The following is a 13,390-nucleotide window of genomic DNA, read 5'->3' on the forward strand; positions in this document are numbered from 1 at the left end:
CAACCAGCAAGTCATTTGCATAAGCGCATCTTTTTATTTCTTGTGTTCAAGTGCCAGCACTGATTAGTTTTATCCACCTTCATTAATCACCATGTCAGCATTTTAAGGAAATGGTAGTCATGCCGAGTAATTACTTTGCATCAGCATTTATAGTGGCAAAAAAGGTCAGCATCCCAGAAATCCCAAGGAAACTAATATTGAATCAGGGACAGAACTCGCCAGAATTAACGGAAACAAAATGATTGAGCAAACACTGCGTTTTAAGAAAGGTGGCAGAGGGAAACCAGGGGATTACAGACCAGTTAGCCTAACGTCTGTTGAGGAAATTACTAGAGCCTTTGATTAAGGATAGGGTGACTGAACAACTTGAAAATTTTCAACTGATCAAAGACGCAGCACAGATTTGTAAATGTTTTGGTCATGCCTAATGAACCTGAGTGAATTTTTTGAAGAGATGGCTAAAGTAATGAACAGAGGACTATCTATGGATATTATTTATATGGATTCCCACAAGGTATTTGATAAAGTCCCTCATAATAAACAACTAAAGTTGAAGCTCATGGATTTGAAGGTAAATTATCCACCTAGTTAGGAAATTGGCTGAGTGGAAGGGGACAGAAAGTAGGGATATGCAGGTGCTCAAGTGGCAGAATATGATGAGTGATATCCTGCAAGGATCTGTTTTGGAGCCTCACCTATTCGCTATTCATTACAGCTTAGAAGATGGGATAGAAAGCCACATAGCCAAATTTGCTGATCTCTCATTGTAAGCAGTGTAGATGGCAGCATAAAATTACAAAGAGGTATTGATAGATTAAGTAAACGGGGAAAACAGTAGCAAATGGATGCATCATTTTGTACCTACAGATAAAACAGGGTACTTAATAGTGAAAAGCTTGAAGTCCAAAGAGACTTGGGGGTCCATGTTCACAGATAATTAAAATGTCATGAACAAGTACATAAAATAATCAAAAATGGAATGCTGACCTTTATATTGAGAAAGGTAAAATACAATGGGGTAGAAGTAATAATTCGGTTATACAAAGTCCTGAGTAGACCACACCTGAAGTACAGTGAGCAGTTCTGCACACCACACCTTAGAAAGGAAATATTGGCCTTGGAGGGAGTGCAGTTTAGATCTTCTGAAGTAATACCTGGACTCCAAGGGTTAAGCTGAAAGGTGAGATTACTCAAACTAGGATTGTATTCTCTTGAATTTAGATGGCAATGGTGTGATTGATCAAAATTTTCAAAATATAAAGGGGAATGAATAGAAATAGAGAAACTATTTGTTCTAGTTGTGAAATCTAGGACTGGGGGGAATTGTCTAAAGATTAGAGTCAGACTTTTCAGAGGTGAAAGGAAACAGCTCTACGTACAAGGGATGGTAGAAGTTTGGAACTCTCTTCCACAAAGGACAATTGATGCTAGATCAATGGCTAATTTTACATCTGAGATTTTTTGCTAACCAAAGATGGTAAGGAATCTGAGAGAAAAACATGGGTAAATGGAGTTTAGTTGCAGATCCGGCATGATCTCATGGAATGCTGGAACAGGCTCAAAAGGTTAAATTGCCTACTCTGCCTATGTTCCTAGCATTCCAAATTGGGTATGTGTCAAGTTTGATTAAAGATGAAAGTCCCTCTATTCTCTCCAAGAAAATGCGCCATAATCAGCATCAAAATCCCTTAACCAACATCTCTCAAAAAAAGTCATCTGGCCATTATCACATTGCTGTTTGTGGGAACTTGTATTCAAAATTTTTTTTTAATTTGTTCAAGGAATGTGGGCTTCACTGGCTAGGTCAGTCTCCTATTTTACAACAGTGATTACATTTCAGAAATGCTTCATTGACTGTAAAGCACTTTGGGATGCCCTGAGGTTCAGAAAGATGCTATATAACTACAAGTCTTTCTTTCACTTTTGAATTTTAAACTGAGTACCTTCTCCACAATACCACACATATTATAATACACAAGCATTACTAGAGCTTTCTACACCATCCATCCTGTGGCCTTTCAAGGAATCCCTAATTTCTGTGGAATTAATTGGGAGTTTTCTACTCAAGTCCCATTCCCACCACAAATTGGATTGACTGCTTAAGTTCATTTTGCCTAAGCTATTAAGAAGCCAATATAGATTTTCATCTTACTAGTATATGCTGAAAGACCAGTGTTATTAACCATTTTGCCAGCCAGACCCCACAGAAGCGAATTTGAGGCATTAGAGAGAGCGCACAAACCTCCAAACACCTCGTCTGCTCGACCCTTCAAGCAGCACCTGCCCCGCATGTGGCAAAGTCTGCAGATCGCTCATTAGACTGATCAGCCATCTCAGAACCCATCAAACCAGAGTGGAAGCAAGTCATCCTCAATCTTGAGGGATTGTCGAAGAAGACTTTTTGTAGTGGCATTAAGCTTTCTTCCCATATCATTGGAGTTGAGCCTAGATTATTTGGCCCTGGAAATTGTGTTTTTAAAACATGTTATGGCGTTCATCGAGTGGTATCATGCCAATTTAAATGTTCTCTAAAACATCACTATCTGCACTATCACTTTCTCAAGATGAGTTGGACAGTTGGAGCTTTCAGGGCTGAAATTGATAGATTTTGACTATGTAAGGGTATAGAAGGAAAATGAAATTTGTACACAGATCATCTGCTTGAATAGCAGAGCAGGCTTGAGGGACTGAATAGTTTACTTCTGGTCCTGTGAAATCTGCATGTGTAGGCTGTATCAGATATGAGTTTTCAATTTGCAGACATATCCCGTTTCTAAACAGGCCAGTCCATGTCATTATTATTTTCTTCCCTAGACTTAGGGTGTGGTTTAATTCATTGAACAATATCAACTGATGCTGCTGCCCTTATATGGAAACACATTTATATAAAAGAGAAAAATAAATTTGCTCAATGTTGCTCTGTTTATATCCTCAACTGTAACCAGTGCTCCTTGTGGGTTAAATGATAATGCCATTGACTGATCTCGTGCTTTGTGAGAGAGAGACATAAAAGTGAGCAAACCAAATGATGCAGAATTTGAATTAACATCCAACACACAGTGCCTCTTTCCTAACCAAAGATGATGCAAGTGACGAGCTTTTGCTAAAGACTTTAAATATTGTGAAAAATAAAAGACCATTGATGTGGAGCTCAAGCAATGTTTAAAATGCTTATTGCTAAAACATGACACCACTGCCTTGTGACAGCCTCTCATTGTGTGTTTGTAGGAACGACTGCTAAACCACGTCATCACTTTTTCAAAGCAGAGTAATTGGGGAATAAATAGAAGCAGGTCGGTCATACCCCAGAGGCAGGAATTGGTCATTTAATGTATCCAGCCTCTACCAAATGGATGTTGCTAAGCTGTAGTAGCAATGGTGCCATAACCCATTGGGCCCAATTTGACTTTGGCATCCGTTTGTCTCAGGAGATGGAGGACTGCACCCAGGATATATGCCACTTCTGTATTGAACATTCTGTGGCTGTAGGGGCTGATTTGTGAGTGGCAGTCCCTTCTGCAGCTGGCACAAATGAATAACGTTGGCCAGAGGTCAACTGATGTTTTATTTTCCTTCCATTGAGCTCTCTCTTCTGCCATCTGGTCATTTCTTTTGTCCTCTGCTTTTTCCACACCCTACTTGACTGCTTTTCTCCAGGCACTCTAGTCAACAGTGGGGACTTATTATGCATTGACTCCGATCTCGGTCAACTTGAATCCTCGCTTGCAGACACCCTTGTATCACAGATGTGGCTGATCTGTTGGTCTTGTGCTGATAGCAAGCTTGCCATAAAGCATGCCTTTGGGGATGCAGCTCACATGACCCAGCCAACGGAGTCGCAGCTGACTCTAGAGGGCAAACATGCTGGGGATCCCTGCACGCTAGTGAACTTTCATATCCAGCACTCTGCCTTGCTAGGAGGTGCCCAATATTTGTCTGAAGCAGCAGAGGTGGAAGCTTTTTAGTTGTTTTTCTTGTTTTGTAAAAGTTGTCCACACCCCTCTACAATATGTAAAGGAAGGGTGCTGAGAACACAAGCCTTGTATATATGGAGCTTTGTATTTTCAGTTCGTATGCTGTTGGTCCACACTTGACTTCTCAACTTTGCTGGTAATTGTTGATCCAAAGCATGTGAGGCTGACAATGACCTCCAGAGTGAGGTTGTCAATGTTGCTAGAAGATGGAGTCTGTACTTAACTTTGGTCTTCCTAATGCTGGGTGTCAGTCCAAACTCCTTGTAGGCCATGGGGAACCGATCGACAAGCTGTTGCAAGTGAATTTCACAATGGGATGCCAGTGCAGCGTCAGCAGCAAACAGCACTTACGAACTCGAACATTACACAGTTTGGTCTTGGTGAGCAGTCTTGCTAAGTTGAACAGCTTGCTATTAGCTCTGGCAAGCAGATAGACATCCTCATTTGAATCGCTGAAAGCGTACAATAGCAGCATAGAGAATATGCCAAAGAGCATTGGTGCCAGGATGCAACCCTGCTTTACCCTGCTGCTGACCTTGAAAGCCTCCAATGATGCTCCATTGTAACTTATGAATGTTCTCATGGAAAGAAGAAATAACGCTCAGGAGTCCAGGCAGCAGCCTATTTCTCATAGCAGTTTAAAGAGTCCGTCTCTGCTGACAAGGCCGAAGGCTTTGTTGAGGTTTATGAAGGCAATGTAGAGTGATCTTCACTGTTCGTGGTACTTCTATGACTACCAAAGTGAGAAAATCATGTCAGCTGTCGACCTGCCAGCTCTGAAGCCTCACTGAAACTCTGGGTAGTTGTGTGATGCTAGGGTCTGTAATCTGGTCAGAGCAATGTGAGCAAAGACCTTCCCCACAATATTTAACAAGGAGATGCCTCAGTAATTGTTGCAAATCATCCTCAGATCAACACTTGCCATACCACTGACCTAGAAAGGACCCAGGAGTTCCTCATCATCCTTGATCAGGCCCTTTCGGGCAACAACGCCAGAGTGTGGTATCAAAGTGGGATCATCTGCACACAGCATCATTAACTCTGCACTCACTATATACAGGGAAGGAGATCAGAGGAATGCTGACTGGTTTGAGGCTTATTGGACTGAAATGGAGTCAGTTACTGCAACCAAAAGGAGAGCCCCCATGAACTAGAGCAAGTGCCCACAAACAAAAGATCTAGATGCTTTCAGAGCATCAAGTCCAAGCAGATTGCTCGGCACTGCACCAATCATACTGGCTGAAACTCTTCAGCAGCATCAGTGTGTTGAATCTGGGGGTGCTAGAGGGATGTATGAAGGAATCAAGAAAGCAACAGGCCCAGCAGCAACCAAATCAGCCCCCTTGAAGTCAAAGACAGTGATGATCATCACTGAACCTAGCAAGCAGATGAAAGGTGGATGGAGTACTACCTCAAATTCTACACAATGGAGAATGTTGTCATTGAAGAAGCTCTCAGCACCAGTCCAGACTTTCCTGTCATGAAGGAGCTGAACAGTGAGCCCACCACAGCATAGCTCAATGAGGCCATTGACTGCCTTGCCAGTGGTAAAGCCCCAGGAAACTATGGCATTCCACCTGAATTAATCAAAAGTGGGAAAACCACACTGCTGCAACATCTCCATGAACTTTTGTGCCTCTGCTGGAAGGAAAGATTTGTGCCTCAAGACATGCGTGATGCAAATCTAGTCATCTTGTGCAAAAATAAAGGGGATCACAGTGACTGCAACAATTACTGAGGTGTCTCTCCTTGCGCCCAAGGATACTATAAACTAAAGACACAGATTTTAATCCCTCCAGAACACCAGCCTCAAGATTTCCCTAGCCCTGGGCATTATTGAGTGCCACTTAGACTACTTATCACTAGGGAATTCTAAATACAGTGAAAAGCCAAATATAAATTTTCCTTGAAGACAAGGATTGGGAGGTTAAGATAGCTAGAGAAAGCATATGTAATTAATGCTCCCAGCCCACCCTTCTCTTTGCGATGGGTGCCCTAAAAGAAACGACATGAGCATGAGTATTTGCTATAACTGCCTTCCTCTGAGACATCTTGAGGATTTGAAGAAGATCGTGGCTAGATGTAGTGCAACTGATATTGATCCTGATAGAGAATAAGAACTGGATTTGCTCCACCTGCTGATTGAAGAGCCCACAAACATCAAATATTCTTCAGTAGGCAAAATACTTGGATTAAATGCTAAATGACCATCAAGCCCGGTGGAACTGTACCCCAGCAGGAGTCATTCTCAGGAGTAAAGGCTGAAAATCAAGATGGGCTAAATATGCCTAGACATGTGATGTGTGAGAAGTTTAAATAATTTGTTCAAAATTGCTGCTAAGTTTTACTAACATCTTGGGTCATTCTCTCCAACACGTCTGTCGGACTGTCCAACACCTTATTATTCCTCAGGCTTCTGTCATGTTATGCATCAAATTCAAGACCACATTGCAGATTTGTGAAGCGTGAAAGATAATCATTAAAAGAAGAGCAACATGGGAGCTGCTTTTTGTCAGTCTTGATTCCCAAGTCCTGTTGATGCTTGCTGTAGCTTGTTAGCCTATTTCAATTCCCTACAGATTAGAGCTGTGTTTAATAAAGATTTGAAAATATCATTGAATGGCAATGCAAGGTCCACTTAACAGAGGCTGATCATTGAATGTTTTTGTCTAAAAAATTGAAGCTATCAAAAATTAATCCATACATGATTTATTGTTTCTGAGGCTGTCACGTTTTTAACGGAATTTTTATTACTAATCTGCAGTCAATCTGCCAAAAGTCATCAAAGTCAAATCTGAAACCACAGCTTCTGTTGCAGGTGGCCCCACTGAGAGGCTAGGAGAGGATATCGATTATGTGGATCGTAAATTGTCATATGACGCAGTTTGGAGTAAAGCATCTTGTTGAGCAGAGGGAGATTTACTTTGTCTCCAACCAGTGCTATGGGAATGCTTACTGCTGGCCGTAGGTACCTGAAATCACAGACTGACTCAACCAATACCATGAATTTGTTCATACCAATTCAGGATATAGGCCAGGTCCTTGCTGCAAATTTGAGGTGGTAGGGAATGAAATGTGCTGGGATATGGAGGGGCTTGTGAAAGCTCTACTCCCTGTCTCACTTGTTATGGAACCTACCTTTGGGAGAAATTGGCACAGAATTATATTGTCTGCTACGTCAAAAACCTTGAATTGTACACAGTATATTTAACTCCCTTATGATTATAAGAACCTGAGGGGAAAGGCAGTCAAGTTTCAAGACCAGCTGGTTCATCAAATCTACCCCGCACCATGATGGCCAAGCATAATCATAAACATTTACTTCCAAACTCCGCTTTCTTTACCCCCAACTTATGATCTCCTGGGAAAGGCATGTGCACGAATGGTTCGGTATGTTAATAAACAGGACAGAACACATCCTCTTCTGCAATGCCACACCATACACTCATTGGTGCCTGAACTGTAGGATGAAATTCTCAGCACAGGTGCACCCTACAGTGTATCCTTAAATAGCTCAGTAGGATAATACCATGAGTGGAAGTCTGCGACCAGGTAATTTGATATTGGAAAACAATCGACCCATTCGCAGTACTAAATAATAGTCGTTTGATAGTATAGAACTTGAGTATTGTTGAAAAAAGGAACATCTCTAAGCTTTTCGTCTTGCACTCATCCGGACACTCGCAAGAATACCAATATAAGGGGAAAACAACAATTTATACTGTATGAGAAGAGAGTGATGATTGGTTGACAAGTGGCATTGCCATGGAGAATGCACCAGTGGTGACTGACAGTTAACTGCCAAGCATTGTTTGAAATTTAAACCAAGCTGCTTGACCCTGATTGGTCAAGGCATTGCCCTGCGAAATGAGTCAGCGAATGGCTCACTTATTTTGTTTAGCTGAAACGGGAGCAATGTATGTACATGTTCTTTCTGTCTGCAAAGAACAGGGCCCTGTGTATTAATATAAGTAGCTTCCAGTACATGCAAATGCACCACACTGTGAGCCTGACTGACAATCTTAAATTGGTTGTCAGCGTAATTCTTAGCACAAAGGCATCCTGCAGGATAATGGCTACCCTGATCAGATCATTTTACGCTCTCTATCACGCAAGCTTATGAACGGGCCTAAGGCTTGTCACTTTTGGCCCTGAAAAGTGTCCAGTCTACCTCTGATTACCCTGGAAGGGCAAGGTATCTCAAACATTTGAGCGACGGGTGAAGCTAGCTGTTTCTCACTGTTACTATGCAGTATTCAGCACCAACAGGTTGCTGCCGTCAAGCAAAAAATACATTCTATCACACAAACGAGAAATGTGGTATATGAATTTCAGTGCCAATGTGGGCCATACGTTACAAAGACTGGCAGGTCGTATCAAACAGCATGTCCCAGCCGCTGTTCGCAATGGGCAGGGTACAGACAGTACTCAACCAGCCCATGCTTGCAAAACTCAAAACACAGTGTCCAACATTAGATGTAAATCCACGATTGGACAACATTTGCTGAATAATCCTCAATGTGCTAAGAATTACACAAAGCGAGTAGCTTAGACATGTCTCTTTTTTCAGCAATACCAAATAATAATCAGTTTCTTTCTTTCTGCTCAAGTATAGAAATAAAGCAGGGGGAAGAGGTAAAGGGGTGGGGTAGGGTGGGGGGGAGGAATAAAGGTTGCGTGAAGGAGTTGAGGGAAGTAAAGGCAGAGGGATTGAAGGGTAAAAGCCGTGGGGGGGTGGTTGAGGGGTTGGGTAAAAGCAGTGCCGGGGGCATTGAGGGGCCACAGTAAAAACAGCACGAGGGAAGCAACAACACCGTGTAATCAATATGTGAGGAATTTAATCAAATGCCTTCTGGAAGTCCATATAAGTAACATCCATTGAATTCTCAGCTTCAAAGAATTAAATCATGTTTGTCAGGCATGACCTACCCTTTACATACCTATGCTGGCTGTCTCTGATCAGTTCAAAATTTACAAAGAGTTGAGTCACTCTGTCTTTAATTATTGGCACTAGTAATTTCCTGACAACAGGTGTTAAGACTAACTGGTCTGTAAGTTACTGATCTCTCTCTCTCATCTTTCTTAACTAGCAGAATGACAGATGTAATTTTTCAATAAAATAGAGTTCCTGAATCATGAGAACTTTGGAAGATTACAGCTGCAGCATCTATTGTTACATGATTTGATCCGAGTGAACATGTTTCAATGTTCGCTTACTCCCAACGGCGTGTGGATGTTATCCCCAAATAATGAATGATCTTAAAGTAATCTTTGTATTCCCAATCAGACTAAAAACACAGTTTTACTGGCAGAGAGTTTGTTTTTTGCTTTGCTGTATGTATTTTAAATGTACACATAGGGACACAGGAGCAGGAATAGGCCATATAGCCCATTGAGGCTGTTCCACCGTTCAGTTAGATCATGGTTGATCATTGACCTCACTGCCACTTTCCTATGCTATCCCCATATGTCTTGATGTCACTAGTATCCAGAAATCTATTGATTTCTGTCTTGAACATGCTTAATATGCCTGCTAATTTGAGCTCTGGGAGCTTCTGAGAAGCTGAGGTGGACCAATGTGAAGTGATGGTTGTAGTCTTGTGCTGAGTGGGTTGGGCAGCTGTTATAATGAATGACAGTTAATGTCCATGGCCTGTCACTGCTGGGTATTTCAGGGCAGATTATTTGACACATTTGAATTACATTGGCTCTCGCTACATTTGAAAACAGCTTTTAAACTAGACACACATTGGGAATACCTCACCTTTGTTCATCTTCCCTGTAAGCCTTTGAATAGAATTCATTATACATCAAGACTTGAACATGGAGGTATTCTTATGAAGGTCATGTTGTCATCATGCTTCTTTGTTTAATTTATTTTTCCTTTCTCCACTTATGCTGCCTTTTGTATCTATAATTTCATTCTTAAGATATGGGCTTTGCTGGCACTTTATTGGCCATCTCAAGTTGTCCTAGAGAAGGTTGTGATGAGCTGCTGCAATCCATGTGGTGAAGGTGCTTCCACAGAGGGAGTTCCAAGATTTTGACTCAGCAATGATGACGGAACAGCGATATATTTCCAAGTCAGGATGGTGTGTGACTTGGAGGGGAACTTGCAGGTGGTGGTGTTCCCATGCATCTGCTGCCCTTGTCCTTCTAGGTAGTAGAGGTCGTGGGTTTGGAAGGTGCTGACGAAGGAGCCTTGCTGAGTTGCTGCAGTGCATTTTGTATATGGTACATACTGCTACTACTGTGCATTGGTGGTGGAGGGAGTGATGCCGGATGGGGTGCCAATCAAGTGGGCTGCTTTGTCTTGAATGTTATCATGTGTTCTTGAGTGTTGTTGGAGCTGCACTCATCCAGACAAGTGGGGAGTATTCCATCACTCTCCTGACCTGTGCTTTGTAGATGGTAGACAGGCTTTGGGGAGTCAGGAGGTGAGTTATTCAGTACATGGTTCCTAGCCTCTGATCTGCTCTTGTAACCACAGTATTTATATGGCTAGTCCAGTTCAGTTTCTGGTCAATGGTAAACCCCAGGATGTTGATAGTGGGGGATTCAGCGATGGCAATGCCATCAAATGTCAGAGGGTTAGATTCTCTTTTATTGGAGATGATCATTGCCTGGGACTTGTGTTGTGCAAATGTTAATTGCCACTTATCAGCCCAAACCTGAATATTGTCCAGGCCTTGTTGCATATGGACATGGACTACTTCAGTATCTGAGGAGTTGCGAATGGTGCTGAACATTATGCAATCATCAGTGAACATCCCCACTTCTGATCTTATTATGGAAAGATGGTTATTGATGAAGAAACTGAAGATGGTTGGGCCTAGGACACTGCTCTGAGGAGCTCCTGCAATGATTCCCAGGACAGAGATGACTGTCCTCCAGCAATTATAACCATCTTCCTTTGTGCTAGGTATGACTCTGACCATTGGAGAGTTTTCCCCGATTCCCATTGACTTCAGTTTTGCGTGGGCTTCTTGATGCCATACTCACTCAAATGCTGCTTTGATGTCAAGGTCAGTCATTCTCACCTCACGTCTGGAGTTCAGCCCTTTTGTCCATGTTTGGATCGAGGCTATAATGAGGTCAGGAGCTGAGTGGCCCTGGTGGAACTCAAACTGCATCAATGAGCAGGTTATTGTTGAGTAAGTGCTGCTTAATAACACTGTCAATAGCACCATCCATCACTTTGCTGATATTCGATAGTAGACTGACGGAATGGTAATTGGCTGGGTAGGATTTGCCCTGCTTTCTGTGGACAGGACATAGCTAGTTAGAACTAGTGTTGTAGCTGCACTGAAGCAGCTTAGCTAAGGGTATGGCTAGTTCTGGGGCACAGGTCTTTCGTCCTACGGCTGAGATGTTGTCAGGGACCTCAGGTGGTGGTCAAGATAGATAGTCTGTTCGGCACTTCTGGCTGATGATTATTGCAAACGTTTCAGCCTTCCTTCTTGCACTGATATGCTGGGCTTTCCCCCCTCATTGAGGCTAGGGATGTTTTTAGAGTTGCCTCCTCCAGCAAGGCAATTGTCCACCATCATTCACGACCAGATGTGGCAGGACTGTAGATCTTTGATCTGATCCATTGGTTGTGGGAGTTAGGGAATTCCAGGATTTCGTTCCAGCAACGATGAAATAATAGTGATATATTTTCAAGCCAAAATGGTGTGTGACTTGGAGGGAAACCTAGAAGTGATGGTGTTCCAATACATCTTCTTCTCCAGGTAGCATACTCAATTATTCGATGGCCACCAAACCACGGCTTATGCCATGATTTTACTACTGGGCAGGGTGAAGGGCAGGCCCCAATTCTAGCTCAGCCAGAATGGGGACAAACCCTACACTGTTGGTATTATTCTGAACCACACGCTAGCTGTCTACACAACTGAGCTAACCGGCCTCCAATATACCTACTATTCTTGTCCTCCCACGAACTATGTTCTGGTCACTTCTGCCAATATTGTCCTGGACAGATGCATCTGCAACAGGCAGATCAGTAGTCAAGTAGGTTTTTCCCTCATGTTGGCTCTTGCAACGCCTCAAGCTCAGTTTGGCAGTTATGTCCTACAGAACTCGACCAGCTCGATCAGTAGTGGTGCTGTCGGGCTGCTCTTGGTGATGGACATTGAAATACCGCACCCAGAGTATATTCTGGCCCTTGCTACATTCAGTACATCTCTGGTGGGTCTATCCTGGTGGGACATGACATACCCAGGAATAGCAATAGAGGAGCTTGGGACATTGGTTTTAAGGCACAAATTGGTGAGTATATCTGGCTGTTGCTTAAATTGTCCTACACCCTATCCTAATTTTGGCACAAGCCCCCAGATATTAGTGAGGAGGACAGAGTGCACGTTTGTCGTGTCTGAATTTGTTGATTAGGTCAATGCCAGATGGTCCATCTAGTTTCAATCTTGTTTCTCTTTCCAATTTGGTAATTCGCTACTTATCTAGTTTCCTCACTCAGTTAGATTATTGTTTAAATAAATGGAGTTCCACACCTTCTGAAATGAGCATGTATTTTATACAGATCCTCGGAAATAGCAAGATTTCTTTAATCTACAGTCTCCAGATTGCTGCAGTTAGAAGCACAAATCAAATTAAAGGTGCATACAGTTTGTTTTACAGTGGTTAAAAGTCCTGCATTTGCATCTAAACTCCTGAAATATTAGGTACAGTCTGGTAAGGTGCTCTGGATAAAAATATTAGATACAACTTCCTGGTTCTGGGCACAAGTGTACCCAGTGCTATCATTTGAGTTAAAAACAAAAAACTACTGCGGATGCTGGAAATCCAAAACAAAAACAGAATTACCTGGAAAAACTCAGCAGGTCTGGCAGCATCGGTGGAGAAGAAAAGAGTCGACGTTTCGGGTCCACACGACCCTTCAACAGAATCTATCAGAATCTAACAGAAACTATCATTTGAGTGTTTTGATATGTGCTATATGGTAGAGGAAGCCAAACGGCTGGGGGTAATGTGAATGGAGTTTGCTTTTGATGTGGGGCCTGTTACCATGTTCCTCCATAATTATTTTACCCTCCCTCACTGCTGGACTTCCTTGCATTTCCTGAGGCAGTAGCCAGTTTGCCCTCTTTTCAGCACCCCATTATACAGTTATAGTAAATAGCATAGTTACAGGGGAATGGTCTACCTGAGTCATTTTGGACAGAAGGCTCCAGTGAAGTTCTCAATGAATTCTGAATAGCTACAGAATGAACAGAACGATTGGAAGTTAGATCCACTTTGAAACATTGCCATCCAATAACTGATTATAGAGCTGTGTTTCAGTAATTGCATGGTCAAAGCAGCTACTCCATTGACGGATAGAAGAGGAGAAGCCTGAGACTTGTCCCCTGAGGTTTTTAGAGGCAAATGACTTTGCATTTATTTTATACACAAAGCCC

General features: G+C 42.4%; 1 protein-coding gene across 6 annotated transcripts in view; it reads left to right on the forward strand.

Moving 5' to 3' along the window:
- Window positions 1-13,390, forward strand: part of LOC144680695 (frizzled-3) — a 135,727-nt gene that overhangs the window by 100,670 nt on the left and 21,667 nt on the right. The window lies entirely within an intron of this gene.

Source organism: Cetorhinus maximus, chromosome 5 (assembly GCF_964194155.1).
Source record: "Cetorhinus maximus chromosome 5, sCetMax3.hap1.1, whole genome shotgun sequence".
Taxonomy (NCBI): Eukaryota; Metazoa; Chordata; class Chondrichthyes; order Lamniformes; family Cetorhinidae; genus Cetorhinus; species Cetorhinus maximus.